Source organism: Protopterus annectens, chromosome 1.part1 (genome assembly GCF_019279795.1).
Source record: "Protopterus annectens isolate FY-2018-M chromosome 1.part1, PAN1.0, whole genome shotgun sequence".
Classification (NCBI taxonomy): Eukaryota; Metazoa; Chordata; order Ceratodontiformes; family Protopteridae; genus Protopterus; species Protopterus annectens.
Window position 1 is genome coordinate 539,786,514 of NC_056726.1, and position 24,313 is coordinate 539,810,826.

The window sequence follows — 24,313 nt, forward strand, 5'->3', positions numbered from 1 at the left end:
GACCTTCTCCTTACTCAGTCTGGTGAGCGGGACATCAGTGTGTCTGACTATGGAGTCACCAATGACTAGTGTGTCTGGCATTGTGTTTGGCCTTAAGGGCTGTGACTGTTTGACACTCTGACTGTGAGGTCTATGTGTTGCGGGTGTTGTGTTCTGAGGTGGTGGTTGTTTGCGTGTCTGCTTTGGTGGCCTCTGCTGTTTTGGTAGATTTTTGATCAGAGCCTCCGAGTATGTCTTTGTGTGTTTATGTGTATGATTTGAGGTTGTAATGGTACTATGTGAGACTGGGTCTATAGTGTGTGTGGTAACCTTCTCCTCCTGACTGGTCTTGCCAGTCCTATGTTGAGAGAGCTCAGCCTCCAGTTTGGCCGTATAGTTGCATCTCTCGCATGTATTTGTGTTTTGTGGGAGGAGGAAAGGGTTGTCTGTGTACATGAGGCAATTGAAACATTGCCTCAATATTCCCAGGTTCACCAGCTGAGCAGGAGAGGACACTAGCAACTGATCCCTCGACATGCTAGAAGGGTAGACGAAAAACTTTAAAAAAAAGATTCGGGGACGTGGGTGACCGAGAAATGGGGGTTGCCTTTTGGGGTACTATCTATGACAAGAGTGCCGTATCAAGGTAATAAGTACCGTAGGAGCAAGTGCTAGGTTTAATAGATAGAGAATAGTCTACTTGGAGTCAAGTAGAGTTGATCTTTTAGTTATAGGATACGCTGATTTGATCAGTAGTATAGTTCGAGGAAGGTAGTTTTAAGGGAAAATTTGAAGAGTGGACTTTAGGTAGCCGAATAGTTTAAACCTGCTTAACCGGCACTGCCCTAGTGTCCAAGAGTGGCAGGTCCGCTAAATTGCTCTAAATCGCGCAGCGCTTTAAGCGTTTTATACCAGGGGCTGGAAAAAGCTAGAAACTGGCCCAAAACGACCAATAAACTACTAGTTACTGGCTGAAACCTCACAAAACTGGACAAAGGCAGCTCAATGCTTCCCACTCCCACTGGTAAGCAAGGTAGCTTCCCTTCCCCAAATAAGGCAAGGAAACAGTACACAGGAACTACAACCAAAGCCCAGGAATCAGCAACTCTGAAACTGGACTAAGCTAGTAAAGCAGGAAAGCAAGGTAGCTTCCCTTCCCCCAAATAAGGCAAGGAAACAGTACACAGGAACTACAACCAAAGCCCAGGAATCAGCAACTCTGAAACTGGACTAAACTAGTAAAGCAGGAAAAACAAGAGATATTTTTTCTTTTTTTTCTTTTTTTTCACAAAACAGGCAGAAACAGGTACAGCAAACACTTATAAATGCTATGAATCAGCTACTACAGCTTACACAGAAGAATTTGCTACAAATACAGTCAAATAGTAACAAACAAGGATTCCAAGTGCAATATTAAGTTAAATGCAGTAAAACAGCTTCAATGTAACAGAAAGGCAGGCGAAATACAGTTGCTAGGTATTCAGATGTGGAAAGCAACAAAAATATACTTAGTATCAAGAAAAGTCACTTATTCAGCTCTCTGCAGCCTGGATTACTCTGCTGGCCCACGTGGAGTCTGTGCTGAGTAGGTACAAGCTGAAAGTTTTATACCAGGGGGCTGGAAAAGCTAGAAACTGGCCCAAAACGACCAATAAACTACTAGTTACTGGCTGAAACCTCACAAAACTGGACAAAGGCAGCTCAATGCTTCCCACTCCCACTGGTAAGCAAGGTAGCTTCCCTTCCCCAAATAAGGCAAGGAAACAGTACACAGGAACTACAACCAAAGCCCAGGAATCAGCAACTCTGAAACTGGACTAAGCTAGTAAAGCAGGAAAGCAAGGTAGCTTCCCTTCCCCCAAATAAGGCAAGGAAACAGTACACAGGAACTACAACCAAAGCCCAGGAATCAGCAACTCTGAAACTGGACTAAACTAGTAAAGCAGGAAAAACAAGAGATATTTTTTCTTTTTTTCTTTTTTCACAAAACAGGCAGAAACAGGTACAGCAAACACTTATAAATGCTATGAATCAGCTACTACAGCTTACACAGAAGAATTTGCTACAAATACAGTCAAATAGTAACAAACAAGGATTCCAAGTGCAATATTAAGTTAAATGCAGTAAAAACAGCTTCAATGTAACAGAAAGGCAGGCGAAATACAGTTGCTAGGTATTCAGATGTGGAAAGCAACAAAAATATACTTAGTATCAAGAAAAGTCGCTTATTCAGCTCTCTGCAGCCTGGATTACTCTGCTGGCCCACGTGGAGTCTGTGCTGAGTAGGTACAAGCTGAAAGTTTTATACCAGGGGCTGGAAAAAGCTAGAAACTGGCCCAAAACGACCAATAAACTACTAGTTACTGGCTGAAACCTCACAAAACTGGACAAAAGGCAGCTCAATGCTTCCCACTCCCACTGGTAAGCAAGGTAGCTTTCCTTCCCCCAAATAAGGCAAGGAAACAGTACACAGGAACTACAACCAAAGCCCAGGAATCAGCAACTCTGAAACTGGACTAAGCTAGTAAAGCAGGAAAGCAAGGTAGCTTCCCTTCCGCCAAATAAGGCAAGGAAACAGTACACAGGAACTACAACCAAAGCCCAGGAATCAGCAACTCTGAAACTGGACTAAACTAGTAAAGCAGGAAAAACAAGAGATATTTTTTCTTTTTTTTTTCACAAAACAGGCAGAAACAGGTACAGCAAACACTTATAAATGCTATGAATCAGCTACTACAGCTTACACAGAAGAATTTGCTACAAATACAGTCAAATAGTAACAAACAAGGATTCCAAGTGCAATATTAAGTTAAATGCAGTAAAACAGCTTCAATGTAACAGAAAGGCAGGCGAAATACAGTTGCTAGGTATTCAGATGTGGAAAGCAACAAAAGTATACTTAGTATCAAGAAAAGTCGCTTATTCAGCTCTCTGCAGCCTGGATTACTCTGCTGGCCCACGTGGAGTCTGTGCTGAGTAGGTACAAGCTGAAAGTTTTATACCAGGGGCTGGAAAAGCTAGAAACTGGCCCAAAACGACCAATAAACTACTAGTTACTGGCTGAAACCTCACAAAACTGGACAAAAGGCAGCTCAATGCTTCCCACTCCCACTGGTAAGCAAGGTAGCTTCCTTCCCCAAATAAGGCAAGGAAACAGTACACAGGAACTACAACCAAAGCCCAGGAATCAGCAACTCTGAAACTGGACTAAGCTAGTAAAGCAGGAAAGCAAGGTAGCTTCCTTCCCCAAATAAGGCAAGGAAACAGTACACAGGAACTACAACCAAAGCCCAGGAATCAGCAACTCTGAAACTGGACTAAACTAGTAAAGCAGGAAAAACAAGAGATATTTTTTCTTTTTTTTTTTTTTCACAAAACAGGCAGAAACAGGTACAGCAAACACTTATAAATGCTATGAATCAGCTACTACAGCTTACACAGAAGAATTTGCTACAAATACAGTCAAATAGTAACAAACAAGGATTCCAAGTGCAATATTAAGTTAAATGCAGTAAAACAGCTTCAATGTAACAGAAAGGCAGGCGTAAATACAGTTGCTAGGTATTCAGATGTGGAAAGCAACAAAAATATACTTAGTATCAAGAAAAGTCGCTATTCAGCTCTCTGCAGCCTGGATTACTCTGCTGGCCCACGTGGAGTCTGTGCTGAGTAGGTACAAGCTGAAAGTTTTATACCAGGGGGCTGGAAAAAGCTAGAAACTGGCCCAAAACGACCAATAAACTACTAGTTACTGGCTGAAACCTCACAAAACTGGACAAAAGGCAGCTCAATGCTTCCCACTCCCACTGGTAAGCAAGGTAGCTCCCTTCCCCCAAATAAGGCAAGGAAACAGTACACAGGAACTACAACCAAAGCCCAGGAATCAGCAACTCTGAAACTGGACTAAGCTAGTAAAGCAGGAAAGCAAGGTAGCTTCCCTTCCCCCAAATAAGGCAAGGAAACAGTACACAGGAACTACAACCAAAGCCCAGGAATCAGCAACTCTGAAACTGGACTAAACTAGTAAAGCAGGAAAAACAAGAGATATTTTTTCTTTTTTTCTTTTTTTCACAAAACAGGCAGAAACAGGTACAGCAAACACTTATAAATGCTATGAATCAGCTACTACAGCTTACACAGAAGAATTTGCTACAAATACAGTCAAATAGTAACAAACAAGGATTCCAAGTGCAATATTAAGTTAAATGCAGTAAAACAGCTTCAATGTAACAGAAAGGCAGGCGAAATACAGTTGCTAGGTATTCAGATGTGGAAAGCAACAAAAATATACTTAGTATCAAGAAAAGTCGCTTATTCAGCTCTCTGCAGCCTGGATTACTCTGCTGGCCCACGTGGAGTCTGTGCTGAGTAGGTACAAGCTGAAAGTTTTATACCGGGGGCTGGAAAAAGCTAGAAACTGGCCCAAAACGACCAATAAACTACTAGTTACTGGCTGAAACCTCACAAAACTGGACAAAGGCAGCTCAATGCTTCTCACTCCCACTGGTAAGCAAGGTAGCTTCCTTCCCCAAATAAGGCAAGGAAACAGTACACAGGAACTACAACCAAAGCCCAGGAATCAGCAACTCTGAAACTGGACTAAGCTAGTAAAGCAGGAAAGCAAGGTAGCTTCCTTCCCCAAATAAGGCAAGGAAACAGTACACAGGAACTACAACCAAAGCCCAGGAATCAGCAACTCTGAAACTGGACTAAACTAGTAAAGCAGGAAAAACAAGAGATATTTTTTTCTTTTTTTCTTTTTTTTCACAAAACAGGCAGAAACAGGTACAGCAAACACTTATAAATGCTATGAATCAGCTACTACAGCTTACACAGAAGAATTTGCTACAAATACAGTCAAATAGTAACAAACAAGGATTCCAAGTGCAATATTAAGTTAAATGCAGTAAAAACAGCTTCAATGTAACAGAAAGGCAGGCGAAATACAGTTGCTAGGTATTCAGATGTGGAAAGCAACAAAAATATACTTAGTATCAAGAAAAGTCGCTTATTCAGCTCTCTGCAGCCTGGATTACTCTGCTGGCTCACGTGGAGTCTGTGCTGAGTAGGTACAAGCTGAAAGTTTTATACCAGGGGGCTGGAAAAGCTAGAAACTGGCCCAAAACGACCAATAAACTACTAGTTACTGGCTGAAACCTCACAAAACTGGACAAAAGGCAGCTCAATGCTTCCCACTCCCACTGGTAAGCAAGGTAGCTTCCCTTCCCAAAAATAAGGCAAGGAAACAGTACACAGGAACTACAACCAAAGCCCAGGAATCAGCAACTCTGAAACTGGACTAAGCTAGTAAAGCAGGAAAGCAAGGTAGCTTCCCTTCCCCCAAATAAGGCAAGGAAACAGTACACAGGAACTACAACCAAAGCCCAGGAATCAGCAACTCTGAAACTGGACTAAACTAGTAAAGCAGGAAAAACAAGAGATATTTTTTTTCTTTTTTTTTTCACAAAACAGGCAGAAACAGGTACAGCAAACACTTATAAATGCTATGAATCAGCTACTACAGCTTACACAGAAGAATTTGCTACAAATACAGTCAAATAGTAACAAACAAGGATTCCAAGTGCAATATTAAGTTAAATGCAGTAAAACAGCTTCAATGTAACAGAAAGGCAGGCGAAATACAGTTGCTAGGTATTCAGATGTGGAAAGCAACAAAAAATATACTTAGTATCAAGAAAAGTCGCTTATTCAGCTCTCTGCAGCCTGGATTACTCTGCTGGCCCACGTGGAGTCTGTGCTGAGTAGGTACAAGCTGAAAGTTTTATACCAGGGGGCTGGAAAAAGCTAGAAACTGGCCCAAAACGACCAATAAACTACTAGTTACTGGCTGAAACCTCACAAAACTGGACAAAAGGCAGCTCAATGCTTCCCACTCCCACTGGTAAGCAAGGTAGCTTCCCTTCCCCAAATAAGGCAAGGAAACAGTACACAGGAACTACAACCAAAGCCCAGGAATCAGCAACTCTGAAACTGGACTAAGCTAGTAAAGCAGGAAAGCAAGGTAGCTTCCTTCCCCAAATAAGGCAAGGAAACAGTACACAGGAACTACAACCAAAGCCCAGGAATCAGCAACTCTGAAACTGGACTAAACTAGTAAAGCAGGAAAACAAGAGATATTTTTTCTTTTTTCTTTTTTTTCACAAAACAGGCAGAAACAGGTACAGCAAACACTTATAAATGCTATGAATCAGCTACTACAGCTTACACAGAAGAATTTGCTACAAATACAGTCAAATAGTAACAAACAAGGATTCCAAGTGCAATATTAAGTTAAATGCAGTAAAACAGCTTCAATGTAACAGAAAGGCAGGCGAAATACAGTTGCTAGGTATTCAGATGTGGAAAGCAACAAAAATATACTTAGTATCAAGAAAAGTCGCTTATTCAGCTCTCTGCAGCCTGGATTACTCTGCTGGCCCACGTGGAGTCTGTGCTGAGTAGGTACAAGCTGAAAGTTTTATACCAGGGGCTGGAAAAAGCTAGAAACTGGCCCAAAACGACCAATAAACTACTAGTTACTGGCTGAAACCTCACAAAACTGGACAAAAGGCAGCTCAATGCTTCCCACTCCCACTGGTAAGCAAGGTAGCTTCCTTCCCCAAATAAGGCAAGGAAACAGTACACAGGAACTACAACCAAAGCCCAGGAATCAGCAACTCTGAAACTGGACTAAGCTAGTAAAGCAGGAAAGGTAGCTTCCTTCCCCAAATAAGGCAAGGAAACAGTACACAGGAACTACAACCAAAGCCCAGGAATCAGCAACTCTGAAACTGGACTAAACTAGTAAAGCAGGAAAAACAAGAGATATTTTTCTTTTTTTTTTTTTTTTCACAAAACAGGCAGAAACAGGTACAGCAAACACTTATAAATGCTATGAATCAGCTACTACAGCTTACACAGAAGAATTTGCTACAAATACAGTCAAATAGTAACAAACAAGGATTCCAAGTGCAATATTAAGTTAAATGCAGTAAAACAGCTTCAATGTAACAGAAAGGCAGGCGAAATACAGTTGCTAGGTATTCAGATGTGGAAAGCAACAAAAATATACTTAGTATCAAGAAAAGTCGCTTATTCAGCTCTCTGCAGCCTGGATTACTCTGCTGGCCCACGTGGAGTCTGTGCTGAGTAGGTACAAGCTGAAAGTTTTATACCAGGGGCTGGAAAAGCTAGAAACTGGCCCAAAACGACCAATAAACTACTAGTTACTGGCTGAAACCTCACAAAACTGGACAGAAGGCAGCTCAATGCTTCCCACTCCCACTGGTAAGCAAGGTAGCTTCCCTTCCCCCAAATAAGGCAAGGAAACAGTACACAGGAACTACAACCAAAGCCCAGGAATCAGCAACTCTGAAACTGGACTAAGCTAGTAAAGCAGGAAAGCAAGGTAGCTTCCCTTCCCAAATAAGGCAAGGAAACAGTACACAGGAACTACAACCAAAGCCCAGGAATCAGCAACTCTGAAACTGGACTAAACTAGTAAAGCAGGAAAACAAGAGATATTTTTTTCTTTTTTTCTTTTTTTCACAAAACAGGCAGAAACAGGTACAGCAAACACTTATAAATGCTATGAATCAGCTACTACAGCTTACACAGAAGAATTTGCTACAAATACAGTCAAATAGTAACAAACAAGGATTCCAAGTGCAATATTAAGTTAAATTCAGTAAAACAGCTTCAATGTAACAGAAAGGCAGGCGAAATACAGTTGCTAGGTATTCAGATGTGGAAAGCAACAAAAAATATACTTAGTATCAAGAAAAGTCGCTTATTCAGCTCTCTGCAGCCTGGATTACTCTGCTGGCCCACGTGGAGTCTGTGCTGAGTAGGTACAAGCTGAAAGTTTTATACCAGGCGGCTGGAAAAAGCTAGAAACTGGCCCAAAACGACCAATAAACTACTAGTTACTGGCTGAAACCTCACAAAACTGGACAAAAGGCAGCTCAATGCTTCCCACTCCCACTGGTAAGCAAGGTAGCTTCCCTTCCCCCAAATAAGGCAAGGAAACAGTACACAGGAACTACAACCAAAGCCCAGGAATCAGCAACTCTGAAACTGGACTAAGCTAGTAAAGCAGGAAAGCAAGGTAGCTTCCCTTCCCCCAAATAAGGCAAGGAAACAGTACACAGGAACTACAACCAAAGCCCAGGAATCAGCAACTCTGAAACTGGACTAAACTAGTAAAGCAGGAAAAACAAGAGATATTTTTTTCTTTTTTTTCTTTTTTTTCACAAAACAGGCAGAAACAGGTACAGCAAACACTTATAAATGCTATGAATCAGCTACTACAGCTTACACAGAAGAATTTGCTACAAATACAGTCAAATAGTAACAAACAAGGATTCCAAGTGCAATATTAAGTTAAATGCAGTAAAAACAGCTTCAATGTAACAGAAAGGCAGGCGAAATACAGTTGCTAGGTATTCAGATGTAGAAAGCAACAAAAAATATACTTAGTATCAAGAAAAGTCGCTTATTCAGCTCTCTGCAGCCTGGATTACTCTGCTGGCCCACGTGGAGTCTGTGCTGAGTAGGTACAAGCTGAAAGTTTTATACCAGGGGGCTGGAAAAGCTAGAAACTGGCCCAAAACGACCAATAAACTACTAGTTACTGGCTGAAACCTCACAAAACTGGACAAAAGGCAGCTCAATGCTTCCCACTCCCACTGGTAAGCAAGGTAGCTTCCCTTCCCCAAATAAGGCAAGGAAACAGTACACAGGAACTACAACCAAAGCCCAGGAATCAGCAACTCTGAAACTGGACTAAGCTAGTAAAGCAGGAAAGCAAGGTAGCTTCCTTCCCCAAATAAGGCAAGGAAACAGTACACAGGAACTACAACCAAAGCCCAGGAATCAGCAACTCTGAAACTGGACTAAACTAGTAAAGCAGGAAAAACAAGAGATATTTTTTCTTTTTTCTTTTTTTCACAAAACAGGCAGAAACAGGTACAGCAAACACTTATAAATGCTATGAATCAGCTACTACAGCTTACACAGAAGAATTTGCTACAAATACAGTCAAATAGTAACAAACAAGGATTCCAAGTGCAATATTAAGTTAAATGCAGTAAAACAGCTTCAATGTAACAGAAAGGCAGGCGAAATACAGTTGCTAGGTATTCAGATGTGGAAAGCAACAAAAATATACTTAGTATCAAGAAAAGTCGCTTATTCAGCTCTCTGCAGCCTGGATTACTCTGCTGGCCCACGTGGAGTCTGTGCTGAGTAGGTACAAGCTGAAAGTTTTATACCAGGGGCTGGAAAAGCTAGAAACTGGCCCAAAACGACCAATAAACTACTAGTTACTGGCTGAAACCTCACAAAACTGGACAAAGGCAGCTCAATGCTTCCCACTCCCACTGGTAAGCAAGGTAGCTTCCCTTCCCCAAATAAGGCAAGGAAACAGTACACAGGAACTACAACCAAAGCCCAGGAATCAGCAACTCTGAAACTGGACTAAGCTAGTAAAGCAGGAAAGCAAGGTAGCTTCCCTTCCCCAAATAAGGCAAGGAAACAGTACACAGGAACTACAACCAAAGCCCAGGAATCAGCAACTCTGAAACTGGACTAAACTAGTAAAGCAGGAAAAACAAGAGATATTTTTTCTTTTTTTCTTTTTTTTCACAAAACAGGCAGAAACAGGTACAGCAAACACTTATAAATGCTATGAATCAGCTACTACAGCTTACACAGAAGAATTTGCTACAAATACAGTCAAATAGTAACAAACAAGGATTCCAAGTGCAATATTAAGTTAAATGCAGTAAAAACAGCTTCAATGTAACAGAAAGGCAGGCGAAATACAGTTGCTAGGTATTCAGATGTGGAAAGCAACAAAAAATATACTTAGTATCAAGAAAAGTCACTTATTCAGCTCTCTGCAGCCTGGATTACTCTGCTGGCCCACGTGGAGTCTGTGCTGAGTAGGTACAAGCTGAAAGTTTTATACCAGGGGGCTGGAAAAAGCTAGAAACTGGCCCAAAATGACCAATAAACTACTAGTTACTGGCTGAAACCTCACAAACTGGACAGAAGGCAGCTCAATGCTTCCCACTCCCACTGGTAAGCAAGGTAGCTTCCCTTCCCCCAAATAAGGCAAGGAAACAGTACACAGGAACTACAACCAAAGCCCAGGAATCAGCAACTCTGAAACTGGACTAAGCTAGTAAAGCAGGAAAGCAAGGTAGCTTCCCTTCCCCAAATAAGGCAAGGAAACAGTACACAGGAACTACAACCAAAGCCCAGGAATCAGCAACTCTGAAACTGGACTAAACTAGTAAAGCAGGAAAAACAAGAGATATTTTTTTTCTTTTTTTCTTTTTTTCACAAAACAGGCAGAAACAGGTACAGCAAACACTTATAAATGCTATGAATCAGCTACTACAGCTTACACAGAAGAATTTGCTACAAATACAGTCAAATAGTAACAAACAAGGATTCCAAGTGCAATATTAAGTTAAATGCAGTAAAACAGCTTCAATGTAACAGAAAGGCAGGCAATATACAGTTGCTAGGTATTCAGATGTGGAAAGCAACAAAAATATACTTAGTATCAAGAAAAGTCACTTATTCAGCTCTCTGCAGCCTGGATTACTCTGCTGGCCCACGTGGAGTCTGTGCTGAGTAGGTACAAGCTGAAAGTTTTATACCAGGGGGCTGGAAAAAGCTAGAAACTGGCCCAAAACGACCAATAAACTACTAGTTACTGGCTGAAACCTCACAAAACTGGACAAAGCAGCAGCTCAATGCTTCCCACTCCCACTGGTAAGCAAGGTAGCTTCCCTTCCCCCAAATAAGGCAAGGAAACAGTACACAGGAACTACAACCAAAGCCCAGGAATCAGCAACTCTGAAACTGGACTAAGCTAGTAAAGCAGGAAAGCAAGGTAGCTTCCGTTAGCCCAAATAAGGCAAGGAAACAGTACACAGGAACAACGAAAGCCCAGGAATCAGCAACTCTGAAACTGGACTAAACTAGTAAAGCAGGAAAAACAAGAGATATTTTTTCTTTTTTTTTTTTTTTCACAAAACAGGCAGAAACAGGTACAGCAAACACTTATAAATGCTATGAATCAGCTACTACAGCTTACACAGAAGAATTTGCTACAAATACAGTCAAATAGTAACAAACAAGGATTCCAAGTGCAATATTAAGTTAAATGCAGTAAAACAGCTTCAATGTAACAGAAAGGCAGGCGAAATACAGTTGCTAGGTATTCAGATGTGGAAAGCAACAAAAATATACTTAGTATCAAGAAAAGTCGCTTATTCAGCTCTCTGCAGCCTGGATTACTCTGCTGGCCCACGTGGAGTCTGTGCTGAGTAGGTACAAGCTGAAAGTTTTATACCAGGGGCCTGGAAAAAGCTAGAAACTGGCCCAAAATGACCAATAAACTACTAGTTACTGGCTGAAACCTCACAAAACTGGCCATAAGGCAGCTCAATGCTTCCCACTCCCACTGGTAAGCAAGGTAGCTTCCCTTCCCCCAAATAAGGCAAGGAAACAGTACACAGGAACTACAACCAAAGCCCAGGAATCAGCAACTCTGAAATTGGACTAAGCTAGTAAAGCAGGAAAGGTAGCTTCCCTTCCCCCAAATAAGGCAAGGAAACAGTACACAGGAACTATAACCAAAGCCCAGGAATCAGCAACTCTGAAACTGGACTAAACTAGTAAAGCAGGAAAAACAAGAGATATTTTTCTTTTTTTTCTTTTTCTTCACAAAACAGGCAGAAACAGGTACAGCAAACACTTATAAATGCTATGAATCAGCTACTACAGCTTACACAGAAGAATTTGCTACAAATACAGTCAAATAGTAACAAACAAGGATTCCAAGTGCAATATTAAGTTAAATGCAGTAAAAACAGCTTCAATGTAACAGAAAGGCAGGCGAAATACAGTTGCTAGGTATTCAGATGTGGAAAGCAACAAAAATATACTTAGTATCAAGAAAAGTCGCTTATTCAGCTCTCTGCAGCCTGGATTACTCTGCTGGCCCACGTGGAGTCTGTGCTGAGTAGGTACAAGCAGAAAGTTTTATACCAGGGGGCTGGAAAAAGCTAGAAACTGGCCCAAAACGACCAATAAACTACTAGTTACTGGCTGAAACCTCACAAACTGGACAAAGGCAGCTCAATGCTTCCCACTCCCACTGGTAAGCAAAGCTTCCCTTCCCCAAATAAGGCAAGGAAACAGTACACAGGAACTACAACCAAAGCCCAGGAATCAGCAACTCTGAAACTGGACTAAGCTAGTAAAGCAGGAAAGCAAGGTAGCTTCCCTTCCCCCAAATAAGGCAAGGAAACAGTACACAGGAACTACAACCAAAGCCCAGGAATCAGCAACTCTGAAACTGGACTAAACTAGTAAAGCAGGAAAAACAAGAGATATTTTTTTCTTTTTTTTTCTTTTTTTTACAAAAACAGGCAGAAACAGGTACAGCAAACACTTATAAATGGTATGAATCAGCTACTACAGCTTACACAGAAGAATTTGCTACAAATACAGTCAAATAGTAACAAACAAGGATTCCAAGTGCAATATTAAGTTAAATGCAGTAAAAACAGCTTCAATGTAACAGAAAGGCAGGCGAAATACAGTTGCTAGGTATTCAGATGTGGAAAGCAACAAAAATATACTTAGTATCAAGAAAAGTCGCTTATTCAGCTCTCTGCAGCCTGGATTACTCTGCTGGCCCACGTGGAGTCTGTGCTGAGTAGGTACAAGCTGAAAGTTTTATAGCAGGGGGCTGGAAAAGCTAGAAACTGGCCCAAAACGACCAATAAACTACTAGTTACTGGCTGAAACCTCACAAAACTGGACAAAGCAGCTCAATGCTTCCCACTCCCACTGGTAAACAAGGTAGCTTCCTTCCCCAAATAAGGCAAGGAAACAGTACACAGGAACTACAACCAAAGCCCAGGAATCAGCAACTCTGAAAATGGACTAAACTAGTAAGGCAGGAGAGCAAGGATGCTTCCCTTCCCCCAAATAAGGCAAGGAAACAGTACACAGGAACTACAACCAAAGCCCAGGAATCAGCAACTCTGAAACTGGACTAAACTAGTAAAGCAGGAAAAACAAGAGATATTTTTTCTTTTTTTTTTTCTTTTTTTTCACAAAACAGGCAGAAACAGGTACAGCAAACACTTATAAATGCTATGAATCAGCTACTACAGCTTACACAGAAGAATTTGCTACAAATACAGTCAAATAGTAACAAACAAGGATTCCAAGTGCAATATTAAGTTAAATGCAGTAAAACAGCTTCAATGTAACAGAAAGGCAGGCGAAATACAGTTGCTAGGTATTCAGATGTGGAAAGCAACAAAAATATACTTAGTATCAAGAAAAGTCGCTTATTCAGCTCTCTGCAGCCTGGATTACTCTGCTGGCCCACGTGGAGTCTGTGCTGAGTAGGTACAAGCTGAAAGTTTTATACCAGGGGCTGGAAAAGCTAGAAACTGGCCCAAACGACCAATAAACTACTAGTTACTGGCTGAAACCTCACAAAACTGGACAAAGGCAGCTCAATGCTTCCCACTCCCACTGGTAAGCAAGGTAGCTTCCCTTCCCAAATAAGGCAAGGAAACAGTACACAGGAACTACAACCAAAGCCTAGGAATCAGCAACTCTGAAACTGGACTAAGCTAGTAAAGCAGGAAAGCAAGGTAGCTTCCTTCCCCAAATAAGGCAAGGAAACAGTACACAGGAACTACAACCAAAGCCCAGGAATCAGCAACTCTGAAACTGGACTAAACTAGTAAAGCAGGAAAAACAAGAGATATTTTTTTTTCTTTTTTCTTTTTTTCACAAAACAGGCAGAAACAGGTACAGCAAACACTTATAAATGCTATGAATCAGCTACTACAGCTTACACAGAAGAATTTGCTACAAATACAGTCAAATAGTAACAAACAAGGATTCCAAGTGCAATATTAAGTTAAATGCAGTAAAAACAGCTTCAATGTAACAGAAAGGCAGGCGAAATACAGTTGCTAGGTATTCAGATGTGGAAAGCAACAAAAAAATATACTTAGTATCAAGAAAAGTTTTTTACCCGGCCCCTGGAATTTCCTGGCCCAGGGATTTTAAAAGGGAAAACGCATAAAAAAAATTTTAAAAACAAAAAGAAAAAAGGCCCCAATAAAAAAAAAAAGGCGAAACCCCCAAAAAACAAAACCCCAAATCTTCATAAAAGGGAAAGCAATACTTTTCCCCCAAAAAAAGGAAACAGTCCAGGAATACCCGCCCAGGAATCGTCTGAAAGGACAAACTGAAAGGGGAAAAACGGGGTTTTTTTTTTTTTCCCAAAAACCCAAAAACCAAATTCGGGAATAAAATACAGGAAAAAAAAATTTCTAAAAAAAAAACCCCCAAAAAAAAAGAAAAAAAACTAAAAAACCAAAAAAAAAAAAGGACAAAAAAATTTTAAAAACAAAAAGCCAAAAAAAACAAAAAACCAAACCCCCCAAAAAAAAAAAACCCCTGCGGGAAAACTTCGGAAAAAGGGTTTTTTTTTTTTTAAAAGCGAAAAAAACACAAAAATTAGAAACGCCCCCAAAAAACCCCAAAAATGCTAAAACCCAAAAATGAAAAAGGTAACCCCCCTTTAAAAAATTTTTCCCCCCCCCCAAAAAGGCGGGGAAAAATAAAAAGGGAATAAAAACAAAAAACAGAATCAAAAAGGAAAAAGTCCCGGGAAAAAAACCCCCTTTTTTTTAAAAGGGAAAACGAAAGTATAAAGTTGAAAGCTAAATTTCCAAAAAATTTTCAAAAAAATACGAAAAATTAACAAACGGACCAAGGAAAATTTAAGTTTCAGTAAAAAGCTTCTTCAAAAGGCGGGGAAATACGGGCTAACAAGGGAAAGCAAAAAAAATTTAACAAGAAAAGCGAACCCCTTTACCCTTTCCTCCGTACCAGATACAACAAAGAACCGGGGGCTAAAAAAAGCTAAAACTCCCCCAAAAGAAATTTTTCTTAAACCCCAAAACGGACAAACATAATTTCCCACCCAAACGTTCCCCAAATCTACCAAAAGGCCAAAAAAAGGGAAAAAACCCCTTAACGAAAAGGGAAAAAGGGCTTTTCCCCAAATAAAAGGAAAAAAAAAATCCCCAAAAAGCCCAAATCACCTCAAAAACTGGAAAAACTGTCAAAAAAAGAGAATCAGCAACTCTGAAACTGGGCTAGACTAGTAAAGCAGGAAAAACAAGAGATATTTTTTTTTTTTTTTTTTTCACAAAACAGGCAGAAACAGGTACAGCGAACACTTATAAATGCTATGAATCAGCTACTACAGCTTACACAGAAGAATTTGCTACAAATACAGTCAAATAGTAACAAACAAGGATTCCAAGTGCAATATTAAGTTAAATGCAGTAAAACAGCTTCAATGTAACAGAAAGGCAGGCGAAATACAGTTGCTAGGTATTCAGATGTGGAAAGCAACAAAAATATACTTAGTATCAAGAAAAGTCGCTTATTCAGCTCTCTGCAGCCTGGATTACTCTGCTGGCCCACGTGGAGTCTGTGCTGAGTAGGTACAAGCTGAAAGTTTTATACCAGGGGCTGGAAAAGCTAGAAACTGGCCCAAAACGACCAATAAACTACTAGTTACTGGCTGAAACCTCACAAAACTGGACAAAGGCAGCTCAATGCTTCCCACTCCCACTGGTAAGCAAGGTAGCTTCCCTTCCCCAAATAAGGCAAGGAAACAGTACACAGGAACTACAACCAAAGCCCAGGAATCAGCAACTCTGAAACTGGACTAAGCTAGTAAAGCAGGAAAGCAAGGTAGCTTCCCTTCCCAAATAAGGCAAGGAAACAGTACACAGGAACTACAACCAAAGCCCAGGAATCAGCAACTCTGAAACTGGACTAAACTAGTAAAGCAGGAAAAACAAGAGATATTTTTTCTTTTTTTTTTCTTTTTTCACAAAACAGGCAGAAACAGGTACAGCAAACACTTATAAATGCTATGAATCAGCTACTACAGCTTACACAGAAGAATTTGCTACAAATACAGTCAAATAGTAACAAACAAGGATTCCAAGTGCAATATTAAGTTAAATGCAGTAAAACAGCTTCAATGTAACAGAAAGGCAGGCGAAATACAGTTGCTAGGTATTCAGATGTGGAAAGCAACAAAAATATACTTAGTATCAAGAAAAGTCACTTATTCAGCTCTCTGCAGCCTGGATTACTCTGCTGGCCCACGTGGAGTCTGTGCTGAGTAGGTACAAGCTGAAAGTTTTATACCAGGGCTGGAAAAGCTAGAAACTGGCCCAAAACGACCAATAAACTACTAGTTACTGGCTGAAACCTCACAAAACTGGACAAAGGCAGCTCAATGCTTCCCACTCCCACTGGTAAGCAAGGTAGCTTCCTTCCCCAAATAAGGCAAGGAAACAGTACACGGGAACTACAACCAAAGCCCAGGAATCAGCAACTCTGAAACTGGACTAAGCTAGTAAAGCAGGAAAGCAAGGTAGCTTCCTTCCCCAAATAAGGCAAGGAAACAGTACACAGGAACTACAACCAAAGCCCAGGAATCAGCAACTCTGAAACTGGACTAAACTAGTAAAGCAGGAAAAACAAGAGATATTTTTTCTTTTTTTTTTTTTTCACAAAACAGGCAGAAACAGGTACAGCAAACACTTATAAATGCTATGAATCAGCTACTACAGCTTACACAGAAGAATTTGCTACAAATACAGTCAAATAGTAACAAACAAGGATTCCAAGTGCAATATTAAGTTAAATGCAGTAAAAACAGCTTCAATGTAACAGAAAGGCAGGCGAAATACAGTTGCTAGGTATTCAGATGTGGAAAGCAACAAAAAATATACTTAGTATCAAGAAAAGTCGCTTATTCAGCTCTCTGCAGCCTGGATTACTCTGCTGGCCCACGAATGCAGACAACAGCAAATGTAAATCATGTAAATATATCTGTTTTAAGCTTGTGTTAGTTAAGTCAATATCTCTTTTGTTTCTTACAATATTTTGTAATTGTATAATAGCATAAAAAATAGCAGAGACTCCAGCAAAAACAGTATTCAAAAGCAATATTATGCATAGATAGGCAAGTTAATGTTTATTACAACTGCATTCTAATATCAAGTTGCAAATATATTAACAAATAACTGAAAGTATGAGTAAGTGATGAAGGAGTTAAGGGTTAAGCATCTGGAATGTGCAGAAAGAAGAAAGTAAGTAATGTGAGCTCAAATCTTCCCAGGCTGGAATGGGTAGTTACAATGAATGTTGCAGAACATAAAATGTTACTGGTACTGAAATTTATAAGGTCAAGGAAATAAAACTGGTTGCCAGGCCAAATGGCTTACGTTTTTCTAAAACATTATTGTTAAGTATTCACGTGCAGCATTAAGCAAAAAGAACAAAAGTCTGCAAGTAAATACTACGACTACAGTCAGTACATGGACTATGGTATGCAGTTGAAATAAATTATGCATGTCCCTTTACAAAAAGGGAGGGTGCAAATAGCTACTAGTAACAAGAAACGTATTTTCAAAATGGGTAAAAGCAATTTCTACTACAACTTTGGCAGTATAGGCAACAGCAAAAGCTTTATAAAATGGCCAAAGAAATGATCAAATCAAAAAGCAAATGTGTAAAACCAAAGTGTCACAGTCTAGGTAACAGCCAAAAGGCAAGCATACATTCAATTCTCACAGCATAAAGCAAATAAACAATACTGAAATAAAATAATGTATACTACAAGGGGAAGGGCATGCTTTCAATTTTACACTAATTGTGTAAACAGTACTGCAAAAGAAACTCAAATAAAAGTACAAAGTGTTAATACCAAAATACATTTTAATGTTTCAAGCAATTAGCAGGCTTCAGTTTAATGCTAGGTTTGGAAACTGGACTAAGTATACATTACAGCCATGTATATACAAATGCAAAAACAATCTGTACAAGCAAGTGTATTCTGTACAGTATATAGTAAATGGTTTATCTATGTGAATAGAGTAACAAGTCAAAACCTGACATTTGTGATGTGTTTTTTTTTTCAAAAACAAGACTGCAATTCCTTTGCAATAAAGTCCTCAAGCATTGTCAATAAATTAATGTATAGAACATCACTGTATAGAGTCATATTCAGATTCATCCAGTTCTAATAGTAATGGTTGTCATCATTGTGTTGACAATATAAAACTGTGTTAACTTGCTGTATTAAAAGAAAACTTAAGGTTTTGTTTCCCAATGTTATTCTAGTTCATAGCAATATAACTTGACTAAAAAGTACATACTAATATAGACAGTTTTGGATTTAAAATAAAACAGAGGGAATGTAAAACAGAGGGAATTTATACAGTGATAGATATGTTTAAAAATGTATAAATGCATGTGCACATCTATTTGCTAGTTAGATGCATATACACATCTGTTGCTATAATATATGTAGAAATAATATAATTAGTTAAATACATGTATTTCTGTTTGCTAGCATACATATATTCTGGTACAGTTTGAGACAAGCTAAATGTTCAGTGTCTGGAACATGCTTCAAGGACTATAAATAAAAATGCAGCTGCGAGACACGCAGCATTCATCATAGACATCTGCATTTCATCTGCATCATTCTGAACATCAAAACAGAGGTAATTACAATATTTCATGAATAAAACTTAGGAAAAATGCTACACAAAATAGAACACAAGATAATTTCAATTGTAAAAAGCATACAGCATGTACGTTTGAGAAGATAACATTTAACATAAATATAACAGCATGGTTAGCTGAACAAGGTCTATCTCTATTAGATGCTGTACAGTACCTCAAAAATGTAACAGCTCTGACAAAGAAAGACATCATGCACAAATGTCACAGTGTGTAGACAATAACACAAAAATAAGAATAAACTCAACAGGGGAAGAAAAGGGTATGATTTCTACCAATACTCTATTTATTTGTATAAACACAGTAATACAAAAAAAAAGACCATGGGTTAACAGGCCAGTACTTCATACAGATCAAAAGGTAAAAATACCATGCACTTGTATTATGATAGGACAACAATACGAAAACAAAAAAAAAACAATATTGCCATTCAATATTACCTTTCCAAGTTTTAAAAATACCAAATACAGACTTAAAAGAGCTTGGTATAAAAACTAATAAAACAAGATTTCCTCACAGATTGTACATTTACAAGCATAATGGAATCCTACTATTTAGTCAGTCATTACAAGTATCTTTGATAGACAGATTACAATTTAGTACTAATGTATTGAAATTTGTAAATTCAACAAAATATTGTGTAAATGGACAATATTGCCTTCAAATTTCAAAATGTTTGTTAAAGTGGCACCACAGTTTGCATGTGTGGTTTCAAATAACCCAGTGTCAATAGTAAAATACAAAAACAGAAGCTGACACTGTCCATAATTGGTGGGACATATTCAGAGGATGGTCACCATTTGGGACCAAATTGCTAAATTGGTTTTGTTGATAGTTTTAGGGGTCATAATAATAATGACAGCTTGGAGTTGTTTTATATGCTGCAGGTTACAAAGAGTTGCAATAACTGAACAAGTTATGATTGTAAATATGAGCAAAGTGGTAAATGCTGTAAATGATGCTAATGAAACAAATGCAGTCTTTTCTTTAATTGAAGTTTAGGCTGTTCCTCCAAAAAATAATAAAATAACGGGAAACTGAAAGAATATTAGTTTACTGTCTTTTCACTAGCATGATTATTAGCTTGAATAAAAAGAATGATATGAAATATAAAGGGTTAATTTAGGAATAGTATAAAATGCTGAAAAATAGGAAGTAGTAAGTGTGCTGGCATAGCTTAATTAGATATTGACATCAATGTAAAGGAGTATGTTATTGAGAAACAAAGTCTGTAAAAATAACTGTGCAGATGGCAGCTGAAAGGACATCAATGAAGTAAAGAGATGTAACATCAAGCAAGATAAAGTTGGAACACCATGTTTCAGATAGTGCTGGAACACCACGTTTCAGATAACTGAGTTTCCTTGGGCAATCGAACTTGAAAGAATCAAGGGCAAATCATAAATTGGAAGAACAAAGAAAAGTGTTATACGAAGGAAGATTGTAATACATCAGATTGAGAAAGAATATCAGACTTTTTGGTATAAATATAAGAGTGCATAAACATGCTTTGGGAATTTGCCATAGAGAGCTGACAGCATCTGTGTTGCATGCTTGTAGATCCGAAAGGAAAATGTAATAGTAAAATGCATATTAACTGAAGCAGTTTGTCTCCGTGTATTTATTGTACTTAGTACAATACAGTAATAAGACTAGTTGGTCACAAGAAATAGTTAAATATACTGTGGTATGTATGCATATAAATGCAACTAACAGCAAGAAACCAACAGAAGGCAATATATAATTCTTCATATAACATCTGTACATAATCATTATTAAATATAGCTGTGGGTTCATCTGCTATTATATGCCATCTAAATGTGTACTACATTAATTTGTATGAATGAACCTAATTAGCACGAAATATTATGAAATCTCATTAATAACCAAATACATAGCAAATGTAACATGCTTGGTAGACACCACTGAATATGATGTAATGTGGCCAAGTCAGTAGTAATGTGACCATGATATATGCAAATAACATAGATATGTCACATGTGCTGAAGTGACATCCCTGTGAGAGCACATGAAATTCAAAAAGAGGTAGTTTCAGTAATTTCAGATTATTCCATCCTATACAACTATGTGGCACCTGGTATGGCATGAACTAAGCTATGTCCACTGTGAGATGCCTGGCCTGAGTACATCTACCCAGCTGGTCTACACAAATGACCCTTCATATTCCAGATATAAAGCAAGGATGTGACACACAATGAGATTCTTCCATACAATTGACATCTGGGAGAACATTGTCAAGGATTTGCATCCTGCCTTCACCCAAAATGATACCACAGTATAAGGACAAAATGACTGACTTCAACAATTGGCTAAGCTTCTGGTGTCATTCAAAGGGGATCCAGTTTCTGTCTGCCTGGGATGACATGATTGACAAACCACGATGCTTTGCCAGAGATGGTCTGCACCTGTCGCCCCTGGGATTCAGGTTACTGGCTAAAGCTCTTGCCACCCCTATAGTGCCTTTTTTAGGCAAGGTTCTAAGGACAAAACCACCAATGTAACAGATACAAGCATGCAAAATCTGAAGGTGATGCTTCTCAATGCTAGAAGTCTAAACCTCAAAATGCACTCTCTCGAGGCACTCCTAAAAATGGAGAACATTGATATCTGTGCAGTAACTGAGACCTGGTTTAAGGCTCTAGAGAGCACCCCTGCAATACCAGGCTACAACTCTTACCACACTTTTCGGCCACCAACCCAAGGCCGAAACACTAAAGGTGGAGGAGTGTCCATATTCACCAAAGATATTCAGACCTCCAGGCTAGTTGCCCAACGCAATGCATCTGAAATTCTCCAGGTGCAACTAACACTAGGTAAGCCTGCAATCCAAATTCTAGCTTGCTACAGATCCCCCACCATGCCCCAGGATTCTCACTACACCTTTCTAAACGTACTGGAAAATATTAAGATACTACCAAACACCCTAATACTGGGTGATTTCATCTACCCTGCCATTAACTGGGAAAACTACTTGGGTACCAACACCTTTTCCCAACGGTTCTTGGAATTCATAAATTCCAGTGCCCTGGATCAACTAATCCATTGTCCCACCATGGGCTCCAATATCCTAAAACTGGTCATTACCAACATGGGAGATAAATGCTCCACACCAGTGGTCACTGCCTCATTGGTCAGGTCTGACTATAAACTAATCACCCTTGACATCCACATCCCATCCCCACCCCCCAGTAAGGAAACCTCCATAAAAAACTTCTCCAAAGCCAACTTCATGCTACTGAAGTCAGAAGTGACAAACTTCATGACACCCATGCAGATGGGAGATGAAAGTTCGACTGCTGAATCCTACACTAAGGCACTGTATGAGCACATCCACTCATGCATGAATTGTGCCATCCCAAATAGAACCAAGACACTGTCCTCCAAAAAAAGGAAACCAATCTGGTGGTCTCCTGCCATAAACAAACTATACAACAGAAGGGAAAAATTGTTCCAGAAAAAAGAGAAATCCCAGGATGCAAAAAACTGCCTTACCAGCCTCAATAAGAAGCTGAGATCCCTCATAAAATCCTCCAAAGCTAGTTACAAAAATAAAATTGCCAAAGATTCCAAAGACAACCACAAGGCATTCTATAGTTATGTCAAGAATCTAAATGGCAATGCTCAGATCTGCTCTGAGCTACAACAGAATGGCATTAAATGTACTGATCCCAAGGATATTGCCAATATCCTGGCAGATCGATTTAATGCCAACTTCACCCCCTCTCACCCCTAAAGGGTCCATCTCAATACCAAAAGATTGCCAAATTCCACTAATCATGGCCACACAGGTAGAAACCACACTCTCCAAAGCTAAGAATACAGCATCCATGGGACCAGATGACATCCCGGGCTGTGTACTACATGAACTACAAAATGAACTGGCACCTCACCTAAGTGTAATGTTTAATCATAGCCTCACCTCAGGCTTCATGCCCACTGAGTGGCGCACAGCTACAGTTATCCTACTCCACAAGGAATCTGATCTGCAAGGGCATAGAACGCACTATCATGGAACTTATAAACAAAGACATTGGCAACCTTCAATCACTGGACCCCACCCATTCTGGGTTCGTGAAGGGCCAATCTTGTCTCCTGAACCTGACTGACTTCTTCGAATCAGTTTCCAGAGCTGTGGATGAGGGTAAGGCAGTCCACACACCCTATCTGGACCTCGCCAAGGCCATCGACACCATCTCCCATTCTGGAATCATAGATAAACTTACTAAGCTGGGCAAAAATCCCTATGTCACTCGATGGGTTGCCAACTGTATTACTGACAGAACCCACACTGTAAAAGTAGCCAAATCCAAATCCAGCTCCAGACAAGTGACAAGTGGAGTACCTCAGGGTTCATTCCTGGGACCGCTCTTGTATAGTTAACCCCTTTGGGAAAAAACATGTACCCGTGAATTATCACATAGGTGTCAGTACACTAAACACTGAAAGTGTGATGACAGACTTAGGGACATAGGTGGACAGTGATCTCACCTTCAATAACCACATTGCCACAACAGTCAGGAAATCCTTCTATGTGGCACACCTCATCACTAAGGGCTTTTCATCCAAAAAAAAGGAGATCATTGTCCCACTGTACTAATCCCTCATTAGACCCATTATAGAGTACAATGCCCCATTTGATATGTACCTCACAAGACATCTGCAACAGCTAGAAAGGCCACAAAAATACCTCACTAAACGAATCACAAGCCTGAAGCAGATGCCCTATGCTGACCATCTAAAAAAACTCCAGCTATACTCTGTGGCATATCATCTACTCAGAGGCAATCTCTGATTAACATACAAGGCCATGTCAAACCCTGAGCTGTTGGGCATGCTCCACTTAAAGAAACCCCAATCCCACAGAGCCACACGCTCCAGGGATCTAAATATGCTGGAGGGATAGGTTCCTGACCCAGAGACTCCCCATACTCTGGAATAGACTGCCCATACATGTCAAGCAGAGCACCTCCTTGGCCCTCTTCAAAAGGAACCTTGATGATTGGATGGGAGATAGGAAATTCACCTGGGGATCACGTCAGTCATCCTGCTAGACAGGGGCCAGGGAAGTAAATATTGTGGGAAGAAACATCCAGGGAATTGTTATGGCTAGGCTTGCATAGGCCCTAGGGCGGATAGCCTAGTACGAACCTATGAACCTATGAAAGGACATCTACTGCATGGCAATTCAAGTGAGGCATTGGCATAATAACTTGAAATGGTGGCTTCATCTTCAGCTCAAGGAAGTGCAATTCAACAGGGGAATACAGTAAGTACAATGGTCCACAACCTAACCCCTGAAATGATTCCGATAAACATGATTATTGGCTTCTAATACACACCTTATTAATTACATAGCCAATTTATAGGGAAATGCATTGTTATTGCTGTAAGCTGTGTGGCAAATTAAAGTTTATCAGTCACATAGCATACAAATGTATATTTCCTTCGGTTCCTGTGATATGATTTGTTTAGGCCTATTGTATGAGTTGTATAGCGGTATCACAATGGCTGAGATATGATTATTCTACTTACCAAATAACAGTTCATGTTAAAGAAGTATCTCATTACTGAGTCAACAGGCTGCAAATGTTCAGCATGTGCCATATGTAAGTCATAAAACTTATGTGTGTAAACTACT